Source organism: Dipteris shenzhenensis, chromosome 24 (assembly GCF_047967505.1).
Source record: "Dipteris shenzhenensis isolate YYH24624 ecotype China chromosome 24, Dip_SZ_1.0, whole genome shotgun sequence".
NCBI lineage: Eukaryota > Viridiplantae > Streptophyta > Polypodiopsida > Gleicheniales > Dipteridaceae > Dipteris > Dipteris shenzhenensis.
The window spans coordinates 40,926,174-40,946,554 of NC_141619.1; positions in this window are offsets into that span (position 1 = coordinate 40,926,174).

A 20,381-nucleotide genomic window follows, 5' to 3' on the forward strand; every position below is an offset into this window, starting at 1 on the left:
ATTAATTTCCTTTTCATAATTTCTTAAGTTTGAATTTCATAATTATCTTAAGTAATTAATTGTCTATCCGCTTCTTACTCGATCTTGTTTTTTGTCTTCGTGTTTGTGTCTACGTTTGTCCAATCCCCCCAAATTAGACATGGGATCACGTTGCATGTCTGACGAGTATAGAAACCCTCATAGGAGGAGACATCATGATCTCTACTCTCCAGATGACTTTGATTCCACTTAGGCGACACCTCAGGGGCCTACCTCTATGACTACTCCTCTCAAACTTAGCTCTATGACTACCCCTTGGGAAAATCCTTTGCTAGCAGCCCATGGCTTTGTTAGGAGTCTCGATGAGTTTGTCGCACAGATGACTGATGCGGAGGCAGCGAGATTTTTCTCTCTACTATCCCAGAGGACCTTAGCAAATCCCTCTCCTACACCGATGGTTGGACCTACTATCCAGCCGTCCCCTCTAGCCCCTTCGACTAAGGGGTCATCACTTGGGCGTGCCCATCATAAGGGAAGGAAGAGTAGGAAGGGTCGCTTATGTTGTGTTGACTTGGGAGATGTAGATGAGTTAGCACACTCACATCCCTACAGGTCTCCACTTAGTCTTGAGACCCAGTACCAGTCAGGTCCCTTGCCCTCTCCTACTCCCATAGCTACTCCTTGCTTTGTGAATGCTCGTAGTAACACCACTCACTCTGACTCTGCCACTACCATGAGTCATCCTTACCCGGTCGAGGACCTATCCTATGAAATCACGGTTGCTAGAGAGAGAATAGAAAATAAAAAGGGCTCAGCAATGATGGCCACCATGAGGCAGTTGATGAGCCACCACTTCAAGAGTAGCATAGCTACTGACTGGCGATACCAGGATGACTAAAAGAAGCAGGCAGTTATCGATGAATTGAAAAGACAATACCCTAACCCCCCAAATTAGGAGTTCAATTTAGATTACATGAAAGAGTGCATGGGTGGGGTCTTGAAGCATCGTAGGTCAACCTTGTGTACTTCCATCGCAAAGGGGAAGGCTAAACCCAGTTGGGCAGACAAAGCTGACTGAAAGTTTTTCAAGAAGTAGTACAGGGACCATCCCGAACTGTTCGAGGGTTAGAGGAGGGCTGCGAGGAGACGGCTATGGACTCCATAGGTACTTCGCACTTTGGTGTAGGCGGACGGTGGATGGACAAAAGCAGTAGAGCCTAATCTAGCTGCATAGCCACCCTCATCCAGATTTAAATCAAGTGAATAGCACCATCACAAGGTAAAAGGAATCCATTCAACATCTTTGTCTGTTTACATTCAATTCATACACTGACCACATTTCCTTTAGAAGCCTAACAGCCTCAGAAAGACCCACTGGACTACATAGCTCAGCACAATGTCCTACTGAACATTCAGATTCATAATGCATCCAATCTCACAACTCACAAGACAACCACTCACAAAGTGACCACGGTCAAAAATCTTATTTTACTTTCCCCAACATTATCAATTCAGCACTAGAAATGATGCTATCCATCTCCTTCACATGATCATCCATAACTGCGGTTTCCCTTCCACTCACACACCATGCCTTCAAAATTATCTCAAGCTCAATGCAAGAGTGAGACACCATATACTTGTCGCCCACAAGCTCCCATTGAGCCAAGCTCTGCGGTTTCCCTTCCACTCACACACCATGCCTTCAAAATTATCTCAAGCTCAATGCAAGAGTGAGACACCATATACTTGTCGCCCACAAGCTCCCATCAAGCCAAGCTCTTGTGTCATAGCCCACCATTGTAGGAGATCCTCACAGCCAAGGTCTCACTAGTTAGCACCTAGCATCCACCTAGCCAAAGGCCTTTCTAGCCTTAAGTCTCTGAGCAATCGTGTGCTCACTTGACTCCTAGCCAACCCATCTCTTCTTCATGCAATAATACCTAGTACTGCGGCTTCTTTCTTGCTGACATCTCCTAGCAAAACAATTCCACCGGTAGCCAAGTAGCTCTTGACCTCCAAGCAACAATTGACACTTTTAGTAAGCCCATGTATTTCCTCCTATCCCCTTTACGTGAAGATGGCCAACAAGTAGAATTCCCATCATCACGGGCTCATGGACTTCATGCGCTCCAGCCCACATCTCGCAAGAGATACTCCCCGGGCTCACGTATCCTCCTTCAACTCCATCGCATTTGTCCTCTACCTGCAGTCGCGATCCCATCAGCAAACATTCCCCCTTACTCCCTGAGCTCATACCATCTCTCTCCACCTCCTCCTCTTCTGAGATCCCTCCTTTCCTGTTACGTGCGCCCCCCCTAGCCAAAAGCCTCTCCTTCTCCTCATATATTTTTTGGCCTCTCGCTAGAGCCATGTAGCCCCTCTCCTTTTTGTGATGATCTCCTACCCCTCTCAAAAGTTCACCATCCTGCCCATCACCTCCAATCCACCCTAGCTCCCCGGTATCCCTTCAGAACGCTGCAGTTTGTAATTGCATCCCACTCCCAAAGCTCTCGGTCACCCCTGTAGTCCTCCTTCCACCTATTGATGGCGCCCTCTTAGCGACTCCCTAGCTCCCAGACTCCGAGAGGCTCCCCCTTCTACACAGTAACCATGCCACCTTCTACCTGTAGTTGCGATGCCTCTCCACACTCCAAGCTCCTCTCCACTACAAGCCTCCTTGCTCTATCAAGAAGAGTCTCCCGTTCTACAGTGCAATCCCCCTAGCCGTTCTTTTTCTGTGCAATCCTTCACCCATCCATGGTTAAGCTCTTAGCCATCCTTCGTGCACTCTCTCAATCCTTCCATAGCCGTCCCCTTTTACATAGCATGCCAGCTCATGAACGAGAAGCCTCCTTTCCTTCCTTACGTAGCATGCAATTTGGGATGCTAGTGATGAAAGAGGTTTGCGTACATATGGAAGATAAGTTCCTTGGGAAAAATATAGGTATTATGTGGACAACGATTCACAAGTGGCTGCCACTAAGAGATCACATAGCTAGGTTGACAAACATCAATCCAAGGTGTATTCTTTGTATGGTAGTCCAAGAAGCTAAAGTTCAATTATTTTGGGGCAAGTCTGATGGCTTGATTGATGTGGAGTAAATAGGACTCAAAATGTTTGTATCAAGAATAAAAAAGACTACCAACAAATGTTTTTTTGCCATTTAGACCAATTTGTTAAGTATGTTCCAAATGGATGACATCCATCAAAAGCAAGTCCCAAATTCACATCATGAGGCTCAAATTTGAATACTATCCATGTCATTAGGGGAGAATTGGGGTCTCAAAAGGGCCTCATAAGGAATGGATTAGGGAATGCTTAGTGGGCTAATGCAAGGGGCTTGGAGGGTCCCAAAGAAGCCTAACCAGCCCAACCTAGGTGGGTTAAGCCCTCATTTGAGCCCACCTCTCCTCCCATCAATGAGGGGAGGGGGCCACTTTTTGAATTTTTAATTTCAAATTTTAATTCTCCCTCCCTCCCTCTCTCTCTCTCTCCCTCCCTCCCTCTCTCTCTCTCTCCCTCCTCCCTCCGTCCTCCCTCCCTCCCTTCCTCCACCTCCCTCCCTCCTCCTTCCTCTCCCTCTCCCTCCCTCCCCCCCTCTCCTCCTCTCCCCTCCTCCATCTTGCTCCTCCTCTTCCCTCCTCCCTCTCCCCTCCTCCTCCTCCTTTTGGCTCCCTCCCTCTCTCTCCCTCCCCCTCCTCCCTCTGTCCCTCCCTCCCTCCACCTCCCTCCCTCCTCCTCCCTCTCCCTCTCCCTCCCTCCCCCTCCCTCCTCCTCTCCCCTCCTCCGTCTTGCTCCTCCTCCTCCCTCTTCCCTCTCCCCTCCTCCTCCTCCTTCTGGCTCCTCCTCCCTCCTTCCTCTCCCCTCCATCTCTAGCCGCCCAGGCTCCCTCTCCTCTGCTCCTCCCTCCTGCAGAATCTCTCCCCTCCTCCTCCTTCTTATAGCATCTCTCCCTCCTCCCTTCTGCAACAACTCCTTCCCTCCCTTCTACTCCTGTTGCCCTAGTCTCCTCCTCCTCTTCCTCTTGCCATGGTCTACTTCTTCTCCTCCCTCTTCCTTGCTACTCTCTCCCTCTAACTGCTCCATCCTTGCTAGCTCTCCCCTACATTTTAGCCTACATCACTGATACCTCTCTTTGAGTACTCATGGCACCATTCGAGGACATATCCAACAAGTACCATGTGACCCTACAGCTGGAGGTAGAATATGCAAGCACACACCATTTGGGATATAGTGGAGCTCCTCAAAGTGTGCTCCATAGCCTTTGATTGCAAGGGAAGAAGCATATTGACCTTTGGGTGGATGGAAACTTGTATCATTTAGACCGTGCCACCCAAAAGAGTCCTTTTCATATAGTGCATGATGTTGTTTGGTTTGTTGGGGCAATGGACATGCTAGATTGCTCAGTTATTGCAATTGATTGAACCATTCTTAGACATTGGCTATGCATGCAAGCGAGGTGCAGAGAGCCCAAGCAGAAGAACTTGCACATTTGGGAAATATTACTATTGTAGCAATGCATAATAGTATGTAGGATCTCCAATTGCAAAACAAAGAACTCAGTGATGACAAAGCATGTGCACTGGACTTGGAGTGACAAGAATTGGAAGAATCAATCCAGAATCTTGCTGAAAGCAAACAAGATTTGGAAAGGTCTATCTATGGCCAAGTTCAACGTGCTGTGGAGAAGGAAAGAGAGAAGTTGATAAAACGAGTATAAAAGTTGAAGGGAACACCTTTGGGAGTGAAGGAGAGGAAAAGACAATTGCAATCCATGGATGCATTGTCAACCAATAGTGGTACCCGAAAGAGGAGAATACGGGCTGCAAGGTTAGTTCCCTAAATTTTCAAAGAAATTTCTTACTCCAAAATATCATGGTGTTGCATTGTTTCCACTAAGACTCATTTGTACTCTACTTTAGGAATTTCATGGAGGATGTGATGGGAACAATGGAAATGGATGATAGTGATCCTTCATATGTTCTAAGAAGTTTAATAATGCCAAGTGATGTCATTGAAGTGTTGAAGGACCCTAAACAAAAAGGGCTACGTGAACAAGCTACTAGAGAGGTAATGAAGGACTTAAGGGACCTAGTGCAAGCAAAGAAGGTGCTTGGAGATTGTGATGCTATTGGTGTAAGTTGTGAAGCTTACAACTTTGTTTTTAAAATTTTCAAGTTTGCTATGGAGGAAAAGTACAAGATTTCTATAATGCCATTGCCAACACCGTGGTTTGTAAGGCTTGCATGTCAAGAAACAAACCAATGTGCTAGAGAAAAGCTTGGAGGATATCATTGTGTAAGTGGCACAATGACTTGGAAAAGTAAAAAGAAATATGGCATCTAAACATTTGAGATTAATGCTTTCAATAATGTTTATGTGGATGTAGAGAATTTGCAAAGAGCCATGGTCAAATTCTATGGGATGAGAGAAGTTAAGAGAAATTCCCTCTTCGCATTCAAATTTATTTTTTCTCGTTTCTATATCCTTACCACAACAAGACAGCACCTACAGACGTGCACACAGATGCGTTTTCATAACTATGAAAAAAACTTACGGACACATCTATTTGCACATCTACAGACCTGCATTTAAAGGCAGATCTATATAGCAGACAGACGCATCTATAGATGCGCCTATAGATGCGCAAATAGACGCTCCACTAGAAATTTTAAAAAACAAAGAGACGCATATATAGACGCATTTGTAGATGCACAAATAGATGCCCTCTTAAACACAGAGACGAATACATAGATGCATTTATAGATGCTTTGATAGATGCTCCACAGAATATTTTTTGTTAATAAAAGCAGAATTTTGTGTGCTTGAACAGAATGTTGTGTATGTTCTATAAGATATGTGGTTACAAGAATCCCATTTCCACATTGTGCAATTCAATTCTTACAACCAACCACATTTTAATTAGCACTCTTGCAAGCACGTCTATAGCCGATGATTACAATTTCGAATAAAACATTACAACTCCAAAACGTTTAGTTCACAAGGCATTAATTGATAGAACGTTGCACAAGAAAATTGAAAGCCAAAAAAATAAAAAGAGTGTATATTAATTCATAGCTCAAAAAGTGCTTGTATGTACATATAGCACGAAGCCAAGCCATGTCCTATGGCTTCTAGTACAAAAAATAAGAGGAGTGTATATACAAGAGAGGCACGAAGCTGGCTAGTGGCTTTAACTACAAAAAAGAGTAGCTAGCACTACTTCTATGACTAATCTAAGTTCTCCACATCCTCGCTCCCTTCTTCGCCCCCTTCTGCACCTCCTTCTTCCTCATCTTCTTTTGCAGGGCCTTGTAAATGAGGGACAACATGTATCAATGTATGAAAAATCAAATCTTTACTTACAATATTGACATTATTTAATTACTTTCAAATACCTTGGGGGGCACTCCACTAGCCCGGATATACTACTCCTTCGTAATCAACCTGTCATCATAGAAGTGCCTCCTGGTATCTTCTCTACGATGGTGGTAGTGGTAGGCTATCTCGATAGGAGTAGGGTACCTACCCACGATATCAAGCTGCAAGATGACACAATTTGCGGAGGGGTTAGTACAAAGAAACAACCTCCTAATTAACTACATAAAAAATATAATTTGAGATCGATACTTAAAAATTGGGCCTCCCATGATTCAACACCCCCTGCTCCAAAATGCATGCTTCCTTATTTCTCCATTTGGATCCTTCGTGCCTCCACGTGCTGCAGACTGGGGTCTGCTCTCGTTGCCTTCATTGCTTTCTTCCACTCATGCTTGTGAGTGGTGTGGGGTGGGGACCTTGGTGGTTGACCTCCCTCGAGCTTGCCAATCTCCGCTAGTGCCTGCCTCTTAAGCGAAGATCTTTTATTGCTGAGTATCGTAACAATCTTTGACTTGGCCCATTTATTTGTGAACTGAACATTGGGGGGATTGGGATACCTAGAGCGAACAGCAATGAGGGTCTCATCAGCCAACCTTTTTGGATGGTCTTTCTAGTGAATAAAGCAATCTTTGTAGTTGTTAGCAATTATAGAGCACATGAAGGCCATGATGTCCTTCCCCCGTGCATCCATCAAGATGCCTCCTGTCTGATTGATGTCATAGTAGATCGTACCATCACCCTCTGGCACGTCTTCATCCTCTGAATCATCCTCGTCCCCACCACTACTTCTCCCAAAGCATTGTGCCATGCATCCCCCACCGCTCTCCATGCTACTACTCCTGCTACCGTGTTGTGTCGAGCTAGTACGCTGGCACTTCGTATCTAGAGAAGCGACTCTCGACTGCACGAGACTACGCTAACCACTCGTAGTTGGAGAACTGAGTCTTAACTGCACGGATGCAGAAGGGCCTCCTGATGGCATGGGGAAAGGGCCTCAGCTCTGTAGCGGGCTGGGCTATCTCGACTCCACTGGGGTAATCTCAGCTGGTGTGGGGTTGGGGTGGTTTGGAGTCTATAGTGCCGACTCCTGGGGGGTGTTTAGAGTACCCGTCATGTAGTCGTATAAGACCCCAAGACTGGGAGGGTGCCCCAAAAGGTCATATAACTTTGAAAGATGGTCTCTCGAAGATCAGGTGAGGCTGAAGAGCTTCCTGGCCACATGATGAACTGAAGAAAAGAAAAAAAGAAGATTACGGGCTATCGGAGCGCCCCCGAGGTATTTGAAAGTAATTAAATAATGTCAATATTGTAAGTAAAGATTTGATTTTTCATACATTGATACATGTTGTCCCTTGTTTACAAGGCCCTGCAAAAGAAGATGAGGAAGGAGGTGCAAAAGGGGGTGAAGAAGGGAGCGAGGATGTGGAGAACTTAGATTAATCGTAGAAGTAGTGCTAGCTACTCTTTTTTGTACTTAAAGCCATTGGCTATATACACTTTTATTTTTTGTACTTGAAGCCACAGGACATGGCTTGGCTTCATGCTATATGTACATACAAGAACTTTTTGAGCTATGAATTAATATACACTCTTTTTATTTTTTTGGCTTTCAATTTTCTTGTGCAACATTCTATCAATTAATGCCTTGTAAGCTAGACGTTTTGGAGTTGTAATGTTTTATTCAGAATTGTAATCATTGGCTATCGACATGCTTACAAGAGTGCTAATTAAAATGTGGTTGGTTGTAAGAATTGAATTGCACAATGTGGAAATGGGATTCTTGTAACCACATATCTTACACAACATACACAACACTCTATTCAAGCACACAAAATTTTGCTTTTATTAACAAAAAATATTTTATAGAGCATCTATAAACACGTCTCTCTATTTAAGAGGGCATCTATTTGTGCATCTATAGATGCGTCTATATATGTGTCTCTCTATTTTTTTTTAATTTTTAGCGGAGCATCTATTTACGCATCTATAGGCGTGTCTTTATGTGCATTTGTCTGTTATATAGATGTGCCTTTAGATACGGATCTATAGATGTGCAAATAGACGTGCATGTAAGTTTTTTTTTAAGTTATGAAAACATGTCTGTGTGTGCATCTGTAGGTGCTTTGTCTTGTTGTGTTTGAAAAGACCTTTAAATGGTAACTAAATTTTAATCGTAAAGTTTTATAAGCATTGTACATCACCTATATGGTAGAACATGCACTTTGCTCATTTTCAACCATGCATGATGTATAATTGTCCAAAAAATATGTATTGCCACTCCCATCACCATATTCGCTTGAGGTCTTCTAGGGAGCACCTCAATGGGAGCTAGTTTGTCAATACCTATGAATCCTAAGGATGTCACCTTCCCCCTTTCTCCTTGTCACAATTTCCTTCCTAGACAATTTGATTTGGAGTTTGCTCCCTTGGCTATTCAAGCAAGGTCTTCATGCTAGTGAAAAGTGGGGAGAATACTCTTGGTTGGCACATCTCACTGTAGGGTTTTAGGTTTCACCTATGTATATCTTTGTAGGTTTTTGCACCCTCCAAGAGAACATGCTAATGCTATGTGCTACGAGTGCCAGTAGAAGGGTCATTATTGCATGGAATGTCCCTCGAAGGGTGAATCTTCTAAGTGAATCAAGCATTGAGGATTTTGACATGGAGATCCTTAACCTCGGGAAAAGAAGTTGTACCACCTCGAATCCCTCTCCAAACAGTGGCCCTGGCCGCCCTAGGAAGAAGGTGTCGTTCTTAGAGCCCTCAGATGCTGAGATGGCAGACCCACCAACAAAGAAGACTAAAAGATCTCACAAGAGTAAGTGAACACCCTCGGATTTTGCCATCGGCTCGGGGCAAGAGGACTATTCGGTCATTCAGGACCTTGCTCATCGGTCTTTGAGCATCATGCTCCCTCAACTAATAGCATTAAACCCTAAGGTGAGACATGAGCTGCAGCAAGGGCTCTCAACAAGGAGGAGCAAGAAAAAGGGAAAGGTACGAGAGGTCTCTTCTATCCCTAAAGAAATTGATCAGCACCCACATACAGTAGATGTCATCATAGATAATTGCCGTGTCAAAAGTGTGTGTGTTGATGGGGGAGCTGCATGTAATATCATGGTGCCCTGAATCATGAAGAAATTGAATTTGAAATGCATAAGGCATTCCTCCAATTGAATCAAGGAGCAGATGGTCGACGACTCGTCGCCACCTTGGGATCATTGAGGATTTGCCCATCACTGTCAATGGGTTGACCACCACCATCAATTTCTATGTAGTGGACATCAAAGATACAGGCAGGAGTTACCCAACCATACTCGGGAGACCATGGTTAAGAAAGAGTGATGCAGTCAGCTATTGGAAGATAGGACAAATGTCTTTTGGTGCTTCTAAGGAGAAAATCCCAGTGCAACCAGGTGCCACAGAACAAGAAGAAGAAGAGGAGCAAGACAATGATACTCTCTCATCCTCGGTGTTTGAATCAATGGAAGAATCAGATGGGGGGAGGAGTTCTTAGAGGAGGAAGTTTACATGATGGGGGTGTCTTCGACCCCGCCACCTATAAAAAAGGTAATAGCTAGTCTCAACAGCTTGAATCTATGCTTTCCCTTAACCTCACTCCGAGTGAGAAAGATGAGTTCCTAGAAATGTTCAAAGATTTCCCTGACCTCTTCCCAATTTGAAATTTTTTTATCCCATCACTTTCTTTTTTTTTCTTTCTATCCACAGAGGGATTGGATTGAATCAATGGTGGAGGACTATTTTTGAAGTTGATGCCTCTTATACTTGATTTTCTTTGGTTCTACTCAGTCTATTTAGCACTGCCTTTGTAAAGATCCTTCAGGCGCCATACGACTGCCATAGAGCAGAAGATAGAGATGAAGCCTGATGCAAATCATGTGGCTCATAATTATCAGAGATTAGGGCCCCTACAGATCGATTCTCATGATGGATTTTGTGGAGGCCATTATGCCGGTGACTATATAGCTAAGAAGATTTTACATGCTGGGGGTACTACTGGCCGACCTTATTCAACGATATCACTATGTATTGCAAAACTTGTGAACCATGCCAATTCTTTAGTAGGAAGGATTTGTGTCCTGGGCAATATCACCTAGTGATGTCCATCCATCCGTTCTAGAAGTGGGAATAGATTTTGTTGGGCCCCTGCCCATGACTGCCCGCAAAAAGAAGTATCTTCTGGTAGCCACTCAGTATGTCACTAAGTGGGCTGAAGCTATTTCCCTCCCCCCGTTGTAAATGGTAAGGCAGTTTCAAATTTCATATTTGAACGTATTCGCACAAGGTTTGGAACACCCATGGAAATAGTATCTGACCATGGGAGTCCATTCTTAAATGAAGCAGTGGAGTTGCTCATGGATCGCATGGGTATTGATCACCGCACTTCTAGCATCTATCATCCACAGCATCCATGGGACAAGCGGAGCAGACCAACGGCCTCCTTTGTGAAACCATGGGGAAAATGGCCACAGGGAATAGGAGCCAGTGGGATCAGAAGGTCACCAAAGCCGTGTGGGCTTACAACATCACTTATAAAATGTCTACAGGTCACACTCCTTTTGAGTTGGTGTACGGTACTGAGGCAGTTTTACCACTAGAGATAGAGATTCCAGCCTTGAGATTAGCACGAGAACAAAGGATGACAAGAAATGAACATGTAGAGGCCAGGTTGGTATAACTTGAGAAGCTAGATGAAATTTGATGCCTTGCACTCCATCAAACAAAGATCCAAAAGAGCCGACAAAAGGCCCGCATGGATGGATTGGACCACCAGATGGATAAAAAGTTCCTTCCACTGTGGACTGGTCCATACACAGTCATCAAGGAATGTAGCAATGGGTCTGTACAAGTTCACGAGCTGCATGAGCCATATGGCAAGAAGGTGATCAACAAGCATTCTCTCAAGCCCTTCTTTGTGCGTGGTCCCAGGCATGGAAATGCTGTGCATTCCCTACCTGGGAGGGGAACTATTATGGATAAATTTGACCAAAGTAAAAGGCATAAATATGTGTGTGCTTGTATGTGTGGCAATAGTATAATAAAATATGGTGTGCATAGGGCCCATGATTGAGGTGGTAGGGCATGACCATGTGCCACCCTTCCACGTAAGAGGACCCATAAGGTGTGTTGTACATAATCCATGGTAGTTATATTCTTCATATCAAAGGCCTCATGCAACTTGGCCTTTAATGCATCTAGCTCATAAGTATTCTTGCTAGCCAATAGCATATCATCCACATATAGTGCCAAGATTATCAAGCTATTATTCTTAGCCCTTTTAGTGTAGAGGCAGTGATTCCAAGGGTTTAATCTGCTTCTTTTGAATAAGCACATCCCTTATTTGTTCTTTCCACAAAGAAAAGTTTGTCCCATCAAACTTTTTAATGCTAAAAAGCTCCTTTGCAAATGAAGCAAAAATCCCAAATGCTAGTGCCTACAAGAGAGAATCACACCAAATACCAGGTGCACCCAAATGTGTATGCCATAATAGAGTGAAATATCACCAAATCTCATGTCTCAAAGCATCTGACTCATGTGCATATACTATGCATCCATATGAGCAAATCTGGCCCAAAAGAAAATGCCAACTGCAATGGCAATCCAAAATGCCAATAAGTGCCAAATGACTCAAGCATAAACACCGTCCACTGGCATATGCATTAAAAATATCTCATCCAAGAGAGCATAGCACTATCAGTGCATCACCTGCAATGTGTCAAAGCTGTCCCTCAGAATAAAATAGCATCCATGTGCAAAGCGTCCATAAAAATAGCATCCCACAAGGCAATTTAGGCCTATCAGCACATCCAATAAGGACCGCAATGCATCCAAATGGCCTATAAATCATCCACTACAACCCAATGTACACCACGAATGAGTGCACACTGCTCAAACTACAACTAGAGTGATCTGCATAAGGTATGCTCAAGAAATCATAGTCCCACAGTAATGACCACTACTAAAAATAGAACCTGAGATGCCTCAAAACATGGGCGCCATTGCATAATCGCACTCAACAAGAAAATCTGCAAATATCTCTCTTCTGTCGGAACTCCAAAATCCCAACCGATGAGTGAGAAATGGGAGTCAACACTTATCCACAACCATGTGGCATAAATCTAAGGTTTCAAAACCTTAGAATGAAAAATGGATAACAGAGAGACAAAATCGAATACACAGATCTATAACTCTGAAAATCCTCCACCAAATCGTGTAAGAATTGACAGGTAAGGGTTTTTGGGCGTCTGAAAGACGATTGGTCTCAATCATTGGGTCCAACACACGGACTGAAAAACATTTTTGGAAATAGAGCTATTTGTAAACTTTACTGGAGTGCGAATGATGAGCAACATAGAAGTTTTAGGACCTCCTGAGTCCACCAAAACTGACAGATCTATAAATGGTTACTCCAAACTTGAGTTCCAACACCCGAGCAAAAAAACGCAGAAAGTGACACAGTGAGTCAAAAATCCAATGAAATGATCCCAGATTTAAAAATGAAGGTGTTTCCAAGCTCCTGAAGTGAAGTGGACACCAAAAACAAGCAATAGTTGCCTCTACAAGTCAATACGGAGTCTCTGTCATCGAATGGAACAGGGAAAAGCTCAAAAAACGACTTTTTTCTTTGAAAACACTTAACAGGCTCTCAAAACCACTTCGCAAAACCAAAGTGACTTTTCCAAAGGTTCCTCCAAGGTCTCTACACACTCGGATGTAAGTAAAGTCACCCACAAAGCTTCCCATAGAGCTTCTCCTTCCTCCCACAGAGCTACTGAGCTTCAAGTATTCATGCACGCTCAGCTAGATCACCCGGGCTCTGATACCAATTGAGAGTGCTCTTAACAAAAGCAAGAACGGAAGAGGGAGAGAGAGAAACAGAGAGCCACACAAGTTTTGGTGGGTGCAGAACACCCTAATCTTCTTTTTCATTCATTTATATATGTGTTTGAGTATTGTACATAACTGGGGTAAAGGCATAGTGACCTTTAACCCCCACATATTATATTGGATTATTCCCTCCAGGTAGCATAGGCCCATGTGGGGGGGGTATAGAAAGTCCAAGAATGCAAGTTAAATAATGGGAAAGTAGGATGAGGTGGCAAGATTCCTTGTGCCAACCCTCCACTTGTCCTCCTAAATGTTTGAACGTATTATAAAATTGGGAAGAGAGCAAGGGAGTATCTTAGACTTGGGATATGGGGGTTGATTTATGTGGAAAAATGAGGCAAAGTGTTGTCACACACAATTGAGAGTGTGTAACCACCTAGCCCACATGGGAGACTCTTCCACACACACCATGCATGTGGGAAGATGCATTGATTAGGAGAGACCCCCTCTCTTGGCTATAAAAGGAGGGGCTATTCCTTGATGGAACACGCTCATTCTTGTAAAGCCACCTAGCTAGTACTTTGATTTCCCCCCCTCATCCTTCCTTTCAAATAAAGCATGACTCTCTTCCCTTGATGTCTCCATCTTTACATTCCACCTCCCATCATGTACATGCTCCTCTTTTCCCTCTCCCTTCCCCCTTGTGGCATAGTCTCTCTCTTCATTCCCACCCCTCTTAATCCTTTTTCCCCAACTATGTTAATGCTTCTTCCCTCATGTTACCTTTTTCTCTATGGCCCTTGAGCGTCGCCATGCCTCGCATCTAGCATCATGCCTCGAATTCTTTTCTAGTTAATAATGCACACATGGATGCGCTTGTAATCCAACCCTCCAAGAGAAGTCACATGTTGCCTTGCCATATCTCTTGAGGTTGGTAATTATTCTCCCTTGGAAGTATTTTAGACAATATCTTGCACGTGAAGACCATAAATGAGAAAAAGTATTCTAGTGATTGACCCACTCGGGGGGTGTACTACTAAAAAATTCTACATATCACATGCATTCAAAGGGTATTAAAAAATAACCTCAACTAAAATATGATGAAGAAGACAATGAAGAAGGGAATGAGGATGTGGATGACTTAGATTAGTCATAGAATTAGTGCTAGAATTAGTGCTAGCTACTCTTTTTTGTACTTGAAGCCATTGGCTTGGCTTCATGCCTCTCTTGTGTATACACTCCTCTTTTTTTTTGTACATGAAGCCATAGGTGGCTTGGCTTCATGCTACATGTATATACAAGTACTTTTTGGGCTATGAATTAATATACATTCCTCTTATTTTTTTGGCATTCAATTTCCTTATGCAATGTTCTATCAATGTCAATGCCTTGTGAACTAAATGTTTTGGAGTTGTAATGTTTTATTAGGAATTGTAATCGTCAGCAGTAGATGTGCATGGAATCATGCAAATTAAAATGTAGTTGGCTGTAAGAATATGTAAAAATGCATGCCCATTTGGTCTCTCTATGGCCAATATTCATGCAATCTCCATGTGGTGCACAGATCCTCCCTTATGCTCAAGGAATCTCATGTCCCAATCAAACGATCCCAAATGGTAGATGCCACATGTTCTTGAAGATATGCATGGGATCAAGCAGGTGATTGATCTTGAGGTGGGACCAATATGGTAGTCGATAAAATATGGAGTATCTAAACAAAATATGGTTAGTAGCATGTAATATTTATTTCCATTCAATATAGCACACAATAGTTACAATCCCTTACCAACTCATGCCATGTGGAGGAGGAGTCACTGAAAGGTCCCAAATTTTCTTCCAATCTCCTACGATGAGTAATTGTGGAGGGACTTCATTCTGAGGGGCAACATATCTAGGATGATCAGGTGGGAGAAATCGATGGTGATTTTCGTAGATGACCTTCTTCAAGTCCTCTTGCCATGAAATATCTAGCAAAGGACAACAAACAAGACATGCATGGTAACCCGATGTAGTGAGACCTAAACAACAGACGCAATTGTGTAAGCAAGGTGGGTCCTCAATGCCACATAAATTGCATACTCATAATTAGAAGTTCAATGCTTACCTCAACACTCGCCACAGACTAGGAAGTCATGCATCATCCACATCAACAATGCCTTGCAAATGAAGTCTCATGACGAGGGATGCCTACTCACGTCATACACCTTGATACCTCTCCAAAGTATCTCCAACTCATCAATTTCAATTGGGTAGAGGAGCTTTAAGAATTGTAATCCCTGGTACGTCTTTGACTTTCACCTAGCCTGGCAACAAGATTCCTATTGTACCAGTGAGATAAACATTCTCAAAGCTCAATTCTCAATGCTCATTGAGAATTGTAAGATTCCTATTGTACCAGTGAGACAAACTCATAGAATTTGACTTGGAAGGTTAAGCTACGAATAACTTGAGACCTGATTGTGTTGGAGCATTACTCCATGGGGACCGATGCCCATGTCTCCTTGATGAATGCATAGTCTGTAGGCTACCTAGATCCTCAACATGTGTTGCAATGGAGACTCGGTTTTGTAGCCTAAGGTCTCTGTGGAGCTAGTGGTTTGTCCAAATAGAGACCATGAGTGGCACAGCATTGAATGCATTTGTGGCACATGCAAGCATTGTAGTTTGAAGTTGAAGAAGAAGATATTTCATGTCTATCCAAATGAAATGAGGGAAGACAACCATGTTGCTCTAAAATGGAAGAGATTTGAAAATTGTCAATGTTGAAATATCTGATAAAAAGAGATGACTACTATCGTATAAGAGCACTTGGCCAAGGGAGCTTATAAGACACGTGGGTCAATCCATCCCAAGATATGTGCTTCACAATTTCATGGCCAGCTGGCACGATAAGCAGTTCAAGACGTGCCCTGCTAATTTTCCCCATGATACTATTGTCTTTGTCATAGATCTCACTGAAAATTATTCATTTTAAGAACAAGATGAGATACAACGTGCTCATTGGTACAACAAGCAAATAACAATTCTTGTGGATATCATATACAATAATTTTCTTATTTCTTCTATTGATGCCAATCTGCTTGTTGACTCACAGGAGTCTAGGTCAGTGCAAAGCACATACCATTTATACATTTTAGATGATAGGTAACATGACACCTTATTTGTGCAGCATGCTTTTCGAATTCATTAGGAATGGATGAAAAAAGAAAATCCCCATGCAAAAAATATAAAACAACATTGGGTGGGGTCAAATGGTGCTGCCTCTCAATTTAAATCACCGTGAGGATTCTACTTTGTCTCAAGGTTCAAATCCTTGACCGATCTAGACATAATGCAAAATTTATTTGAGTCTAGCCATGGCAAGGGTGGACATGATGAATGTGGTGTTTTTATTAAGAAATATCTATTTAAACATCAATTAAAATGCCCTCAAGAAAATCTCAATGATGCCCATGATGCTATGACATGGCTTACAGCCAACCTCTCCACAGGCGTGCATTCAACATACACTAAATAAAGCCTTTCTCATAGGCTGAGGGTATCCTCTTGCCTTTCGCAGTCTGCCCAAAATCTTCTCTATCTCCTCTTGTGTCGTGGCCTAAGGAGCCTAAGGGGCCTCCACTGAGGGAGGGAGCATGGTTGATGTCCTTGGAAGGGGTCTACCATCTCCTGTTTTATCATCTCGCATGGTTTGATTTTCATGTGCATGCTTTAAGGGATAGTTGGAGCCGGTGCCTGTAGCTCCTCCTTCACCTTTATCACTAGCCTTTCTTCATTGTAAGGACTACATGAGATGTTCTTTGTGAGTCTCTGGCCACCACGGGCCCATCTGAACTGGAAGGGCCAGTCTAGCACTTAAAAAGAACAAAAGAAAAGGAATTATTTGCTGTTCTTTCATCGATCAACTATTGGTTCAGTTCTAGATCAAAGTAGACTAGATTGCCATAGAGGGGACGCTTTGAATTTCCCCAAGTTGCCAATCTAAGCCATGCCCGAAATTCTCGACTAGTACCTACTCGGAGTCAATCCATAGGCTCACATACGGCTTCACATCATTACATTACCTGAAACCTTACATTCATCAGTTCAGTGAGTAGACTTCAGAGAGTTTAGAGGCATTGCAGATTATTTCACTGGGTAGATAGCATTTGATTTCACACACAAATGCCACCATTGTAAAACCTATTCGGCTATTTCATGCAATCGTGCACATCATTTCAGCCTTGTAAAGCCTCTTGGCTATTCCTGGCATCATTGCCACAAGCCTTGTAATACAGATTAGATTTTATATACTGCAATTCTATCTTCACCGACGGTTCAGAGATTTCACTTGGCATATTCAATGTATTTACAGTTGATTCATACAGAGATTTTTCACGACACTTTTTGAGTACATTTCTTGCACCATGTCGACTAGCAACCTCAATCTGGAGGCATCTGCTAAGTTAGACAACTCCAATTATGGTATATGGAAATACCGAATGGAGACCATTCTTGTACTTCAGGACAAACGAGAGTATGTCGATGGGTCTACACCTAGACCATTAGATGATCCAGCTACCAGTAGCTCTACTCCATCTATTGTCACAACACTAGCAACAGGATCTACATCTACACAAACAGTTTCTGCACCAGTAGCAGATCCTACCATTGCCCGAGCTCAAGCAGAATGGGATAAGAAAGACAAGTATGCCTATCACCTGATCAAGCAAAATGTGCAAGATGTCATGCTAGGACAGCTCAACACAGTCAAGACATCAAAAGAAGCATGAGATATGTTTGCAGCTCTCTACGAGTCCAAGAACACATCTAGGATTCTCACCCTAAGAAACCAGATCAACCAGAGCTTCCGCAACAGTAGTGAAACCGGTCATGCTTATGTACTCCGCATCAAAGACTACAACAATCAACTTGCAGCAGTAGGAGAGACTATAGACCCCGTAGAAATGGTTCAAGTCATTCTGAATGGACTAGGAGAGGGATACGAGAATCTAGTCCAGAGTATTGCCATCCAACAGTAAATTTCGACACTAGAAAAACTTCAATCAGTCCTACTTGGTGAAGAACTCAGGACTCAGGCCATTCAAGCACGTAAAGGTCATTCTAATGATCAAGCATTCACAACTTCAGACAGAAGTAGAGGCAAAGGCAAAGACAGAGGTAGATCATACCAGAAAAGTGGTCATCATCAGCAACAAAATCAAAGTTAGCATCAACATCAACATCAGCATCAGCATCATCCTCAACAACATTAGAATCAACAGAGGAAATCATTCCAACCGAGGAAGATTCCAAGGACGAGGGAATGCATCCACCAATGTGTCAAAATTCAGTGCAACTACGGTCACAAGTTTGGACACTATGAAAGAGATTGCTGCAAGAAGCAGTACGACCAAGGCGATCAATCCAGCAGTAATCGAGGGAATTCCCAAGGCAGAGGAAATCATCGTGGTGGACATTCTAGTCACAGTCATTTTGCAAATGAACATGGAAATATATTTCTTGCAATCGAGAAATTGCATCAAACTGATACAATGTACCTAGACAATGATTTCAATCCCAAAGAGGATTATAGCTATCAATTCAACCAAGTGGAACAGGATCCTTGGTACATCGATAGTGGTGCATCATCTCATATGACAAATCATCAAGAATGGTTCACAAAAATGAAACCATTAGAAGGACAAAAAAATGTCATCTACAGAGCAGACAATACACCAAATCTAGTTCAAGGGACAGGTGTAATCTCTATGAACAATTTCACTGGTACAAAAGGATTAGTGAAAGATGTGCTCTATGTTCCAAAGCTCAGCAAGAACCTTTTTTTAGTAGGTCAAATTATGGAACACAATTACAAAGTCATCTTCGATGATGATGAATGCACTATCAGAGACAAATCCAAAAGATGTCAACTAGTAGCAAAAGGTGTCAAAGAAGGATGCTTATATAGAATGATAGCTACAATACCAGATAAGCATGCCATGTCAACTCAAAGGCAATAGATGCCACTATCTGCAAAATGGCACAAGAGATATGGTCATGTCAACTTCAAGTACTTGTTAGATTTCAGGAATCAGAATATGACAATTGGGATTCCGAAGCTACAGTTTCTTGGAAAGGTTTGCGAAGCATGCTACTTCGGCAAACAAAAGGGAACCAATTTTGTCAGAAGTACCTCTCGTGCACGAGGTATTCTTGATTTGATACATACAGATGTATGGGGTTATGCCTAGACCTGCAGCATTAATGGTTCACTTTACTACTTGACCTTCATCGATGACAATAGCAGATATTGTTGGGTCTACTTTCTGAAAGAGAAATCTAAAGTGTTTTTCAGATTTCAAGAATTCAAAGCCATGGTAAAAAACCAAATAGGCAGAAAGATCAAGGTCATGAGATCAGATAGAGGAGGTGAATACATGTCTTCAGTATTCATGAACTTTTGCAAAAGTCATGGCATTCGAAGACAATTCACATGTGCAGATACTCCTCCAGCAGATTGCAAGAGCTAAAAGGAAGAATGGGACTTTAGTAGACAGTGCTAGAGCAATGCTTAGTGAAAAGCATCTTTTGAATTAGTATTGGGCAGAAGCAATAGCTATAGCTAACTACTTGCGTAATCGGCTTCCTACCGAACCGATACAGGGTATGACTCCTTATGAAGCATTCACTGGACACAAGCCACACATTGGGCATCTCCGTATATTTGGTTGCATAGAATATGCCCACATACATGATGACCATCGCATAAAATTGGATACGAAGTCATGCAAATGCATCATGGTTGGCTACAGTGAAGAAAGCAAAGCATACAAATTGTATAATCCCATCAACTGCAAAGTCATTATCTCCAGAGATGTAATCTTTGATGAGGAATCAGAATGGAAAACCTCACCTACACAGGAGATAGAAGCATCGACTTCACAGTCATCGACAGAACAACTTGATGAAGAAGAGCAAGAATTGCCAACAACACCACAAGCAGAGCCACAGCAGCTCAGATGGTCTACTAGGGAAAGTAGACCTCCAGGTAGATTGACATATGCTCAGAAAGGCAAAGCAATTCAGGTGAAACCACCAACTATGCTCTTATGACTACCATCATGGCTACACAAGAGCCAGTGTACTTTGAAGATGAAGCAGACAAGCCAGAATGGTAAACTGATATGAA